Genomic DNA, 11,770 nt, shown 5'->3' with positions numbered 1-11,770 from the left:
GCTCCTCTTCGCCTTTCCCGATCAACCGCCCCTAGCGGGTGCGTGGAGCGCAGAGTGACAGCCGGCGCCGCCAATGAGCGGCGCCGCCCCGCCCCCACCGCGCGGGGCACGCAGCACCGCCCACCCGGCTCCGTCTCCCTTCGCCTCGCGTCTTTTTTTATTTATTTCTCTCGCCTTATTTTTTTTTTTCCGCCGCGGGCACTCGATTGGCGGCTCAATCCGCCAATCGGCGGCTCGGGCCGGGCTTCGCCGCCCGTTGCCCAATCAGTGCCCGCTGTTCCTCAAATGACGGCCGGCGGAGCCAACGCGCCGCCTCCCCGCCCACCTCGGGGGGCGTGGCGCGGCGGGAGCCAATGGGCGCGCGGGGGGGCGGGCGCGCAGGAGAAGGCAGCGCTGAGGGAGGAGGGCGGCCGCGCAGCTCGCCGAGGAAGAGGTTGGTCCCGGGGCGGTTTCGGCGGGCGGCCTGGCCGCGCCGCGGGAGGGGGACGCCGGGCGGCCGCTCCTCGGGAAGGGGCTCCCTGCCGGCGATGTACGGGCTGTGGAGGGGGGCGGCGGGACGGGCCTGGTCCCGGCGAGGGGACGGGGGCGCCTCCCCACGCCCTCCTCCCCCTTTGTTGTGGTGGGACGCGGCCGGCGCTGAGGGCGGCGGGCGGTTGCGGTGGGCCCCGGCGGCGACCCGGGGTTTTGAGGGGGGCGGCTGCTTCTCCCGGCGGGAGGAAACGGCCGCGTGGGGCGGGGGAGCGGCTCCTGCCGGGCGCTGGCTGGGTCTGTGTGAGGGGAAGCGGGGCGGGAGGGGGGGGGGGGCGGGGAGGTCGCTGTCACCCCCCGCCGCCCACACGCTGGAATAGCCCCCGACACGGGGTGGGAAGGGCCGGGTTGTGCCCCCCTGCGTGTGTATTGGAGGGTGGGGGGTGGGGGGGAAAGTTCTGCTTCTCCTTCCTCTCCCCCCTCCCTCTCTGCCCGGTCTTTTTTTCTTGCAGAGATCAGGTGTGCAAAACTTCCTGCCGGGGTGGTGGAGAAAGTTAGGAGCAAGTTGCAAAGAAGTGTTTAAAATTGCAAAGCTTCGCTTCAGCCAGTGCCCTTTTGTCTGTTCCTCTCCTAGTCCAAAGCCACGGATGTGAAATACACGCTGCCTGCATGAAACGTGTGCATGCGAATTGAGATTAGTGGTTTTCTTCACGGCATTAGTTTTAATGCTGTAGCTATCTATGCATTGTAAGGTGTAAACAGTCTGTTAAGTGTTTTCATCTACCTAGATGAGCGCATGGGAGAAGTGTTGTGTTAAGTGTGAGTAGTTGGAGTTAGTGCAGAGCTGTAGAGGTCCTATTTGTAATTTTTTGTGGGGCGTGGAGAGGAAGAGAAAAAATGTGACACAGTACGGTCTTTTAGTCTTCACTCTGGGGAAATAAAAGGAAAAAAAAAAAGTGGGTGAGTGAAGAGCCCTTGTGATAGTCTTGGAGAGCTGTTGAATTGAATAGCTGGGATTCAGAGTGCAGCCCAGTCTCATGTCTTTTTGGTTGTTTGTCACAGTTTTTGACTAAAAAAAAAAAACCCTGATACGTGCGTTGTTATCTTCTCAAATACTTTACAAACAAGTGGATAGCATTAAGAAAAAGTTTTGCTTACTGAGTTTACCAAACAAGTGTTTCTGAAAATGCTGTTAGTGAATGCTGCAGCCTGTGTGTATTGTGTGTAGAGCTCATGTTATCACAATTCATGGTTATAAACAAGTCAGATTCCATCTGTAGCAAGAAGTATATAATGACAGCTTATTAGAAGACCGCACATAACAGCAGGTTTGTCTGTTCTTAAGTGTTCCTCTCTTTGCCTGGAGAGCTGTACTTTCAGACTGATTCATGACATTATTTCTGTGGGGGCTGGACTCTAGTGCGAGACTGATTAGTCTTTGCTCCGCTCTCCAGACTAAAAAAAGCCCCTCTTGTTGTTAAGGTGAAAGGCTTCTCTTAGCAGAACAAGGTTGCTGTTTAGACTTTCCTGTGCTTTATTGCAGTGTTGGAGCTTGCGTGAGTAGATTATTTGTGTGTGTGTGTGTGTTCCAAGGCGTAGCTTTGAATCTTTCACATTTACAAAATACTGAATTAGAGGGGAATGAGAATGTAAGTAAAGGGGAGGTTTTTTAAGTCTGTTCCCCCCATTTGCTTAGCACTACCATGATGAAAGATAGCATTAGTTACAATTGCCTTTAAAAAGAGAAAGGGGAGGATCTCATTTAAGGTGGTTTAAACTTAACTCAAAGGTGAGTCTAAGCACATATTTAACAATATATCTGGGATGTTTAATAGAGTAACGTGGTAGTTGATTGTTCTGCAGTTGTGTGGGTCAGACGCGGACTACATGGACAGCCACCGAAATGAGCAAAAGTGTTTGAAGATCCAGTTTTCCTTATGGAAGAAGCTGGGCCTGTGTAATATGATCTTGGAGAGGCATTTGTCAACTTTCCTGAGGTTCTGTTTGATGATAAAAAGGAGAACACAATTGCAAAAACGAGGTTAAAAAAATCAGTGTCTTAACTGATCTCTTCTTTTCCTCCACCCAGAAGCTAGATTCATGAACAAAATCAAATAAGCTTGAATTACACAGTGAATCTCCAAATGAAAGGCCCTCCTGGGTCCTTCTCCATCTTCCTGTTCCACTTGATCTTTCAGAAGTGTTGAGCACCAGTTGATATAATTGAGTTTATTGGACCTCAGAAAAATTTCTGCTACTGAGAGCAACTTTAAAAAACAAAACTTGTTTCCATCTCTCTAATCCCTTTCCCACAAAAGTACTGGGAGAACAGGCTTTGTAGTAGGTTCTGGATAACAATGAATCTGAGCTCTGCTTGAGACTGAAGAGAATTCCTAAGTTTTGTTTATATAAAGAACAGTACGCAAAGTTTTAATTGTTATAAAAAGTATTCTAGAGTGTTCAAATGTATTCAATGCTGCCTTAATGATTGTGCATGTAAATGCCCTGTAATTGAAAGCATCCATTTATGGGCCTGACTTGCTAAGTGAGCTGTAAATTCTGCTTTTCAGATTGGATTTAATGACTTTTATCATAAAGCCACAAACTGGTTGTGAACTGTGCCGAGAGGCAAACAATACCTAAGCTTACTTTGCCAAAATATTTGTAATTGTTGATTTGTTAAACTGAATTGCTGCAGGTCATGCGATGGGATTAGTTTTTTGTAATAGAATGGAGAGTACAGGCAGTCCTGTGTTCAATACTCTCTGGGCTAGAAGAAATTGGCTACTGCAGAAAACCTTCCTGAACATCGCTCTCCATTTCCAGTAGAGAAACTGTGTTACAAACAGTGAGGTTTCGTTCCAGATGACATTTTATTATGATTATGTGTGTTTGACAGCCCTAGTGTGAAGTAAGACCAAGAAGAGACTGCAAGAGTGGAGTTCCTGGGGCTCAAGCTTGCTTTAATTATGCTGGACATATGCGAGCTTAACATAAGACGCTCTTGGGTGCAGAGTGAACTCTGTGAAGGAGGTGGGGGACTGGCCTTGTTTGAAGAACATATTTATGTTAGGCCTGAATTGAAAATGAACTTGCATTAAGTAATTGTTAAATGCAGTTGTTTGTGGTTTAACCAAGTGGAGAAGCTGCTAAGCAATACAGATAAAAACTGAAACATGTACCCAGGTACCTGATGATCGGTTCTGTGTATATTCCTGTCAAAGTTAGCCCAGGAGTATTTATTCTCTGAAATAATGAAACTGACACTTGCCTGTTACACATGGAAAATTTTAGTCAAAACAAATGAGGTGAGAAGGGCTTAAACTGCTGTGGTTTGGAGTGCTCATTTAGTGCTTTTGTGGGGCTGTTAAGGCCTTTTAGTTTTAAGGAGCAATACTGTGAGTTTGTTCATAATACTAAGTAGGTAGAAAAAGTATGCTGCTTTGCAGAGACAGGTGAATTGGCCAACTGCAGTTGTGGTAATTTTCCTCTTTTGTAATTCTAGGAGAGTTGCTAAAATACATCGGTCCTATTAGTTTAATCAAAGGTCAGTAAAATTAACATCTCTTCTTTCTCATGTCTCCAGTTGCATGCAATTTTAGTATACCATGAATGCATGTGTTACATACAGTGTGCTAATTTTCTAATAGCAATATAGCTTTTCATTATTACATTTGTCTGTAATTTGCAGTAGTCCTTAGTCATTGAAGAAAAATCCAGCTTCTGAAGCTTTCATAACATCATGATCGTGCTTATTTTAGTTCCGTGTATGAGAAACATGAGTTTTCTCATTTGATTCATAATCAAACTTCATGAAATGAATGAGAGGGAAAAAGTCTACTTTCAAAGTAGGTGGGTAATTCTGTTTTCAGTGAGCCATATAAAGGTAATACCGTTATACAGAGTTTCAAGATGCATTGCAATACCAGAGAAAATGAACCTAAAATTAATGTGTAAATTGATTCTGTATATAGGCACATTGCAAAATTCTCCTTCTAAAGCTGACCCAGGAGAAGAATTTTCTTTGCTCCTGTCCCCCCAGATCACAAGCAGCCTGCCTTGAACTTCATCGTCTCATGTCAAAGCTGAACCAGGACCTTGGCTTTACTTCTCGGAGCTTTGGCTTGTGAGCAGGCCAGATGGAGCTGCGGGCCAGATGGAGCCCTTGGGAGGGAGCTCTTCAGAGCCACTCCCCACTGCTGGCCTAATTGGCTGAAAAACTGAACTGGGGGGTGGATCTGAGGGCATTGGTCAGTAGGGCTGGATTCCCCTTCCTCCAGCTCTCCACCCCCACCTTCCCCAAAGCAAAAACCCCAAACGCCCAAAAACCAGTAGGGGAATGCTTGAAGCTGTCCTACTCTGAGGAGAGAAGACTGGGCACCACCTCACTTTCTTGTGTGGTTCTTCAGAAAAGTATGTATGTGGCAGCATGTTTGGGTATGACAAAACCAGGTGTCTTTCATATGCGTTTGTAGGGGAGGAAAGAATGAACCCTTCTGAAATCTCAGAAGGCAGTTTTTGAAGGGGCTGTGGGTGCAACAGAAGTGAAATGTCTTCTCTTGCCTCTTCCACTGAGTGCTTTAACTAGGGTGTATTCTGTCTGAAAGGGAAAAGACTGGCTTTGATTTTGGTTTGAACTTCACACAGAATTCAAGTTTCCTGTGAGTTGAGATCATTAACATTGGGGAGAACTTTCTCAAATTCTTCTGAGAATAGACTGTCATCTTGATTGGAATAACAGCCTAAAGGATGCATAAGCAGATCATAAATTAGTTTTGTTTTGTTTCTGTTCAGTGCAAGATAAAATACTTCTTTTATTGTTTCTCTAAGTCTTAATGACTTTGTACTAATGCAGGAGACATATGCAGTGGTGCAAAAGCTATGGCCTTTAAAACTTGAACTCTCACTATTGCTTAGCCTAATGTAAAGTCTTGATGCTGCCTTAATAGACTGTGCTTCAATTAATGTTACCTTATTGTGAAGCCAGTAATATCACAGGGGCACTTGTGAAGAAGAGTGAATATTCCCTTCTCTTCTAAGAGATCTGAAACACTGGACTTGGTGAAATTGGTAAAGAATCCTGTCCAAATTCCAGGATTAATGAAAAAAACATTGCCTTAAAAAAAAAAATCACAAAAAATGGCACTAAAATAGGGAGGAAATGAGCTTGTAGACTCTCTCTCAAATACCACAAATTATTTTCCTCGATCTTCTTTCCTCAGGAGCTTAACTTCTGTCCTCTTTATTCCAAAAGAGCTCTCGCAGATGAAATTCCTCTAAGCCAGAATACTTCTAGTAAAACCAGGAGAGATCAGATTTCTTTATTTCAAGTTTAAGATGAATAAGCAGACTGATATGAAATATGTTGCATAAGGCTTTAGAATAAATTAGCCAGAAGTTACTTGATATTTTTGGTAGCACCAGTGTGTTTATAGTATGTTCCAGACACTCAGGAAAGGAAAATTTCCCTTGAAGATTTTAGTCTGCTAGCATGCTGCCCTTAAGGTTTTCTTCATCTTTTATGCTTAGTTATTGCTGGGATCATGGGCTTAATATTTAATACTTGTTCCAGAGAACCACAGTACAATGGAATAATAGCAGACATGACTCAAACCGTGACTTTAAAAGTTGCCAACTATGACACTGTTTGACCAACTATAGAAACATGTGTGCATCAGGAAGCAGAGATATACTACCAGGGCAGAGATGAAACAAATACCACCAAAGTTAGGCAATTTGTAAATTTTCCAGTATTAATCTGCTGGGAGTATCAGCACGTGCTCCCTGTGTTCCAGCAATCTGAAGAAATACTTGTATCTCTCTGGACAACAGAGTGAGTACTCCTTGAGTATTCAAAGCTGCAATTTCAAGGCATAGTCCAGAGAACTGGAAAGGGATAAAATAGTGGAAGTTTCCTGCTATGTATTGCACTCTGCCTTGGTACTAATAGTTCAACTATAGTTGAGCTCAGAAAGGGGTCTTGAAAATCTCCCTTCAGTTGCTTACAGAGTCCCAGTATGTTGGTGTGTTGTAGTGGAAATTGGAAATAGTATACAGGAGGGTAGAAGATCAGATTCGGGCTATGGTGTTTGGCACTGGTAGAAGAGTGAACAAAGGAGAGATGATGCAAAGAATAAGCGATGTCAAAGCACATTTAAGGTCCTTAAAGGCCATAAATGAGTACTCAGTTTTTGGAGATGGTTGGCTGTAGACTACAAGGAAATCACAAAAACTGTATCATAAGGAGGAAGGGATATTATGTATTTAGCATGTATTTAATGTGCAGCCATTTTAGCAGTGTCGATGTGTTTCATGCAGTGTTGGCAAAGATTGTTTTTTGGGTGTGTTTGGGAAAAAAGCATCTTATATTTTATGTGGATGAAGAAAGTATACAATGAAAAAGTCAAGAGGAATGTTTTTAGCAAGAGGCTAGTGTAAACAGTGAAGTGTATGAGAGGATGATTTTTCAGGATCAAAACTTAAATTACTGTATCAATTTCAAGGCAAGAGTTACAGGTGATGAATTGAAATGGGATTTTCTGGTCAAAAATGAGCTGCAGCAGTGACTCCTAAACCCATTAGTGTAATCATGGTCTCTTAGATGGTCTAGGTGGATACAGTTAGAACCCAACGCAGCTATAGGGCTCCTCACTTTTATTTGAGCTCCCGCCAGATGTTCATCATCAGGCGTGTGCTGTCTGCCTCGTGTCTCCAAATTCCTCATGAAGTTTAGATTTCCATCTTTGTACTTTTTATTTTAGTTACAGTGCTGAGAGCTTTAGGATAATATGACCAAAAAGATAAGTGAAAAGATAACCACAGACTGATACAATTTTCTGTGGTCTTTAGATCAATCCTTATGCAGTGTTTTCAAGTACTTGTAATTTAATTGAAGTAAAGCTTTCAGGCTTGGCATCTGTCCAGAGAAGTTTCCCAAACTGTATGAGCTCGTTCAGATACTTTCTTTGTGACAAAAGGCTGATAGTCCTCTGTTGAGGGAGGAACGTGGTTCAAATGTGCAGAGTCGTGAAGCTTGCAGCCGAGAGAAATACAAGCAGTTCTTCAGCAAAGCTTGTAGTGGTAGAACAAGAGGTACTTTCTGAAACTATGAAGAGAATAAATCAAAATAACTGAAAATACTTCTTTAGACAGTGGGCAGTTAAATTGTGGTGCTGTCTGCCACAAGAGGTTGTGGAGGCAGATTCAAAAAGCAGTTGAATTAATTTGTGAACAACAGGTCCATAAATAGCTGCTAAAGGGAACAGGTAGGAATGTAGCCTTTAAATTCCTGCTATGACAGTTGAAGATGCTGAAGAATTATGAGGAAAATGGGTTATGTAAAACATCCAGGTTCATGTTGAGTCACATGTCCTTGTGCCACTTTTGGTGATGGAGCACTAGGCTAGATGCGTCACTCCTGACCCAATAGGGTATTTCTTAATAATGCCTTTATGGCTGCTTTTTCATTCCATAATTTCAACTTACCCAAATTGCTCATAATTCAGCCTAACCATGCCTTGCACTCTGCAGTGCCTCCTCTAGGCTTGAAGCAGAGTGCCACTTTTGCATAAATTAAGCTGGTTGAAATACTCTCCTGTGAGTACTCATCAAAATCGGCTCAAGTATTAAGCTGAATGAAGTCCTGTCCTACTTGTGTCACATTCTTTGTGCTCAGCCTTTGAAAGATACAGGGCCACTACTGGAATAACTTAGTGAAATTCTTATTGATACTTCTGGCAAATCCCTGACATGGCAAAACAATAGCTAGAAGGAAGAAGTTAGTTTAAGCCTCCCAGACTCTTAGTCTGCAGCTGTGCTGTATGTTGTGTGGTGGTTTGGGTTTTTTTAAAGCTGCTAAGCTGCAATAATCATTGTAATAAAGAGTTCTTTAAGCATGTCCCTTTGTTTTTTGTTTTTTTAAAAGGCTAACTTTCACAGGGGTAGCAGATCAACCTGTACTTTCTGACAGCCTCTACAGAAGCTGGATGAGCACACATCTGTAAGGGAACTGGTTAAAACTAAGTATGATATCTGGAAATTTCTGATTAGTTAAGTCTGAGCTGAGAGTCTTTTGGAAATGGGAAAAGAAAGATTTTAATTTTTTTTTGCCTCTTAGTATGTCAAAATAGCATGAGATTTCAAATAGAAAGAAAAACTGAAATGTATGGGGTTTCTAAATTCTTTCCTGCTGCAAGACTTAAATCACTCGATGTGCATTTGAAGCAGAAAGGCAAATCTTAGTTTTTTAAAAAAAAAAAAAAAAACAACAAAAGCACCTGAGAATACAGCAAATGACATATAGATCAGTGTTATGTCTTAAGGGAGAGAGCACTGCAAAATTGGACACCTCATCACAAGGAGCATTGTAAGGCTGAAAAATTAGATAAAAGCATTGAGAATGTTTAGAGGGCCTGGAAGAATAGGCAATTTACCTTGGTGGTAAATGAGACCCTACTGAAGTGTGTGTTTTATAAGGCTGACAATCAGAGCAGTATTCTGGGGCATTGAAAGGTATCACATTTGAAGCTGAAAACCAGGAAATACATATATTATGTGTCAGTGAGATCCATAAACGGGAGAAGAATTGGTGTGTGGACAGGCAGTGATAGTGGTACTTGGTTGCATCTCTCTGTCAGCACTGAATTTAATGTTCAGATATTACACCATCAATTGCTAGTGCTTAAAACATGATCTTTGAAGCAAAAGAGACTGTCCTCTGGTTTAGTCTTTTTGAATTTCTTGTGTATGCCTCTGGTGCATCTAATGTTGGACTTGCTCAGATGTGGAAGTCTTTTTATAAAGCTCTGAGTGACTGCTGTTCCCTGTTTCAGAAACCTAGTGTGAATGTTTATTAAAACAGCAGAGGCCGTGCAAGCCTCCTGTTCCATCTCTGGAGCTACTCAGTGTCGTGCATTAGGGGTCTAATGTGCTTCGCTCCCAGGCCCACGAACAGTTCCAAACATGTGGAAAAAGGGAGTAAGACTTCTTAATTTGGCTTTGCCACCACAATAAGTGTTCTAAATTAAAGTACATTGCCCGAGTTGCGTTTCCAGCAATGCAGTCAGCGCTAACTGCGCTGTTGAAGACTGGGGCTGGAGTGTTCCATCCACACTCCTGTAACTCACCTGACATCAGCGTGAGTACTCTGTGTGAGCCAGTGCAGCTTGTTAACCTGAAAGAGAACTAACTCAGCAAAAAAAAGCAATCCTTGATCAGTTTTTCACTTGGTTATCTAGCTGAGACTTTGTGGAAAGGTATTGGTGGTGGTGCCACAGGAAAGAGACCTGGGCTTCCTGTGGCAGAAAGCTGGTGCATTGCCCTGGCTCCCTATGAAACTGTACCCTGACTGTCCTAGTCATTGTTGAATTTGAAAATGTTGAATACCGAGAACATTTTTCCCATGTTTGCTGCAGCCAGGGTTCCAGTGGAATGCTTTTACAGTCTGCAAAACCTGCAGCCTGAAATACTTGGGGCAATTTTGTAATAATTTAACACTATTGAAAAAATCAAAGTTCTTTTCATATTATAGTCTTGTGTGAAAATGAATGCTTTGACTTTTTACCAAGGCCTCTACTGACAGAACAAGGAGCAATGGTTTTAAGCTGGAAGAAAGTAGATTTAGGTTGGATGTAAGGAAGAAATTTTTTTATGACAGTGGTGGTGAGGTGCTGGCACAGGTTGCCCAGAGAAGCTGTGGCTGCCCCCTCCCTGGCAGTGTTCAAGGCCAGGTTGGACGGGGCTTTGGGCAACCTACGCTAGTGGAAGGTGTCCCTGCCCATGGCAGGGGGTGTTGGAACTGGATTATTTTTAAAGGTCCCTCCGAACCCAAACCAGTCTGTGATTCTTTGATTTAGGATAGATTATTCTGAATCACTTTTCATAAAGTTACCAATGTTAATCTTGAGGCCGTGTTAATTGGAACCTCTGTCTCCTCAACCCCAGAAAACTACAATTCTTGCTTCAGTCGTATTTTTAGGTGCTTTCAGAAGCTTGTTTATGGAGGTATAATTTAGTTGAAACTGAAATGTCATTCTTACTGAATGTTCTGTTTTGTGGAAGTTGAAAAGTTATGATTTAAAGTTACCTGTGGAATATAATTTAGTGTTTGTTGACTTGTTGGTCTTCACTGAAACCACAAAGATATGAGAATGCATAAATTAGCCATGAATACTGTAGCCTGAAGTATCCCAAATCAACCATGCTGTTCTGTAGATGGGAAATTGCAGTCAGATGAAGTTGGTGTATTTTGGATAGAGGTGGGGAGTATGCCTGTGCAGGATGGAGAGGCACGAAGCTACCTTGAAAGCTCAAATTGGATAGCCTGAAGTGTTAGCTCTTAGCTAAAACAAGGTATTTTCAGCTGACTAAACTTACAGACCTTGGAAAGAAGGTCACTTTCTGGTGTTCAAATACCCATTTGTTGCCTGGATATAAGGTTGTTTTTGACTTCAATGCCATACTTTTATCCACAGGACCATTATGTCCTCAAGCAATTTCTAACAGCTGTCTGCCTGAAATAATACGGTTGATTTGGGGCTTATGTTTTAATACCTGAAAGTAGCCTAATAGAAGCTGCAAAAGCAAGATGTTTTTTCTAAATCTCTTAAAAGATTTGAAGTGCAAATTGCAGTGAATGATAAGCAGAGCCAAAGTTTCAGCATCCCTTCCCATCTTTCATTTTATATAAACATTCTGATCAGGTAGTTCATGCTGAATGAAAGGCTATCAAAATTCAGAACAGGCGGTTCTACTGCTCACGTGCCTGCAAACTAAGATTTTAAATATCCTTTAATGAATTTTGAAAGACTTGATGATTTTAAGTACTGCCAGTTGAGAAGATTGTCTGTAGGCCATTGAACTCTGGATTGAAAGATGGAAATAAGCTTGTTACCAAATTTATGAGTGATTTTCAAATCTGTGTCCCCAGTGGAACAAAAATTGTTAGTTATTTAAAACATGACAAACAACATGAGAAAAGGCTTGTGAAATGGCTGGCTGTTGGAAGACTTCTGTCAAGCAGCCTTAATGACTAAATGACATTCCAAACACATCTTTGCTTGCTAAATTAATTTGGAGATGGGCAGAACATGTGTCTGTGTGTATACAATTTGTTAATCGCTTGGGGAAAATCTTAATAAATGACTAAAACCAGCCAGCCTAGGTGCGAAGCTAGGCTAAAGTTAACTTCTTTCTGGAGTTGGCTTTAGCCAGGAAGGACTTGAGGAAAAATTAAATGTCTACTCCAACAGTAACCTCAGTCTCTGCTAAGTGTTGGAAGAGTCTGCAGCAAGCTTGCATTTGA

At 42.5% G+C, this 11,770-nt stretch overlaps 1 protein-coding gene across 4 annotated transcripts in view; it reads left to right on the top strand.

The window, feature by feature from the left end:
• Nucleotides 1-351: 351 nt before the first annotated feature.
• The window catches only part of SMAD2 (SMAD family member 2), a 52,017-nt gene continuing 40,598 nt past the window's right edge, over nt 352-11,770 (top strand). For 2 of the 4 annotated variants that reach the window (XM_074857097.1, XM_074857093.1), the window contains exon 1: nt 352-433. The gene's annotated coding sequence lies outside the window, so the exon portion shown is untranslated. Of the gene's footprint in view, nt 434-509; nt 530-3,973; nt 4,016-11,770 lie in introns of those variants that run through there. The other 2 variants (XM_074857094.1, XM_074857096.1) reach the window with 2 other exon arrangements.

The sequence above is a fragment of the Strix uralensis genome, chromosome Z (genome assembly GCF_047716275.1).
Source record: "Strix uralensis isolate ZFMK-TIS-50842 chromosome Z, bStrUra1, whole genome shotgun sequence".
Taxonomy (NCBI): domain Eukaryota; kingdom Metazoa; phylum Chordata; class Aves; order Strigiformes; family Strigidae; genus Strix; species Strix uralensis.
The sequence above is the reverse complement of the archived record's forward strand: the minus strand, read 5'-3'. Positions and strand labels throughout refer to the sequence as shown.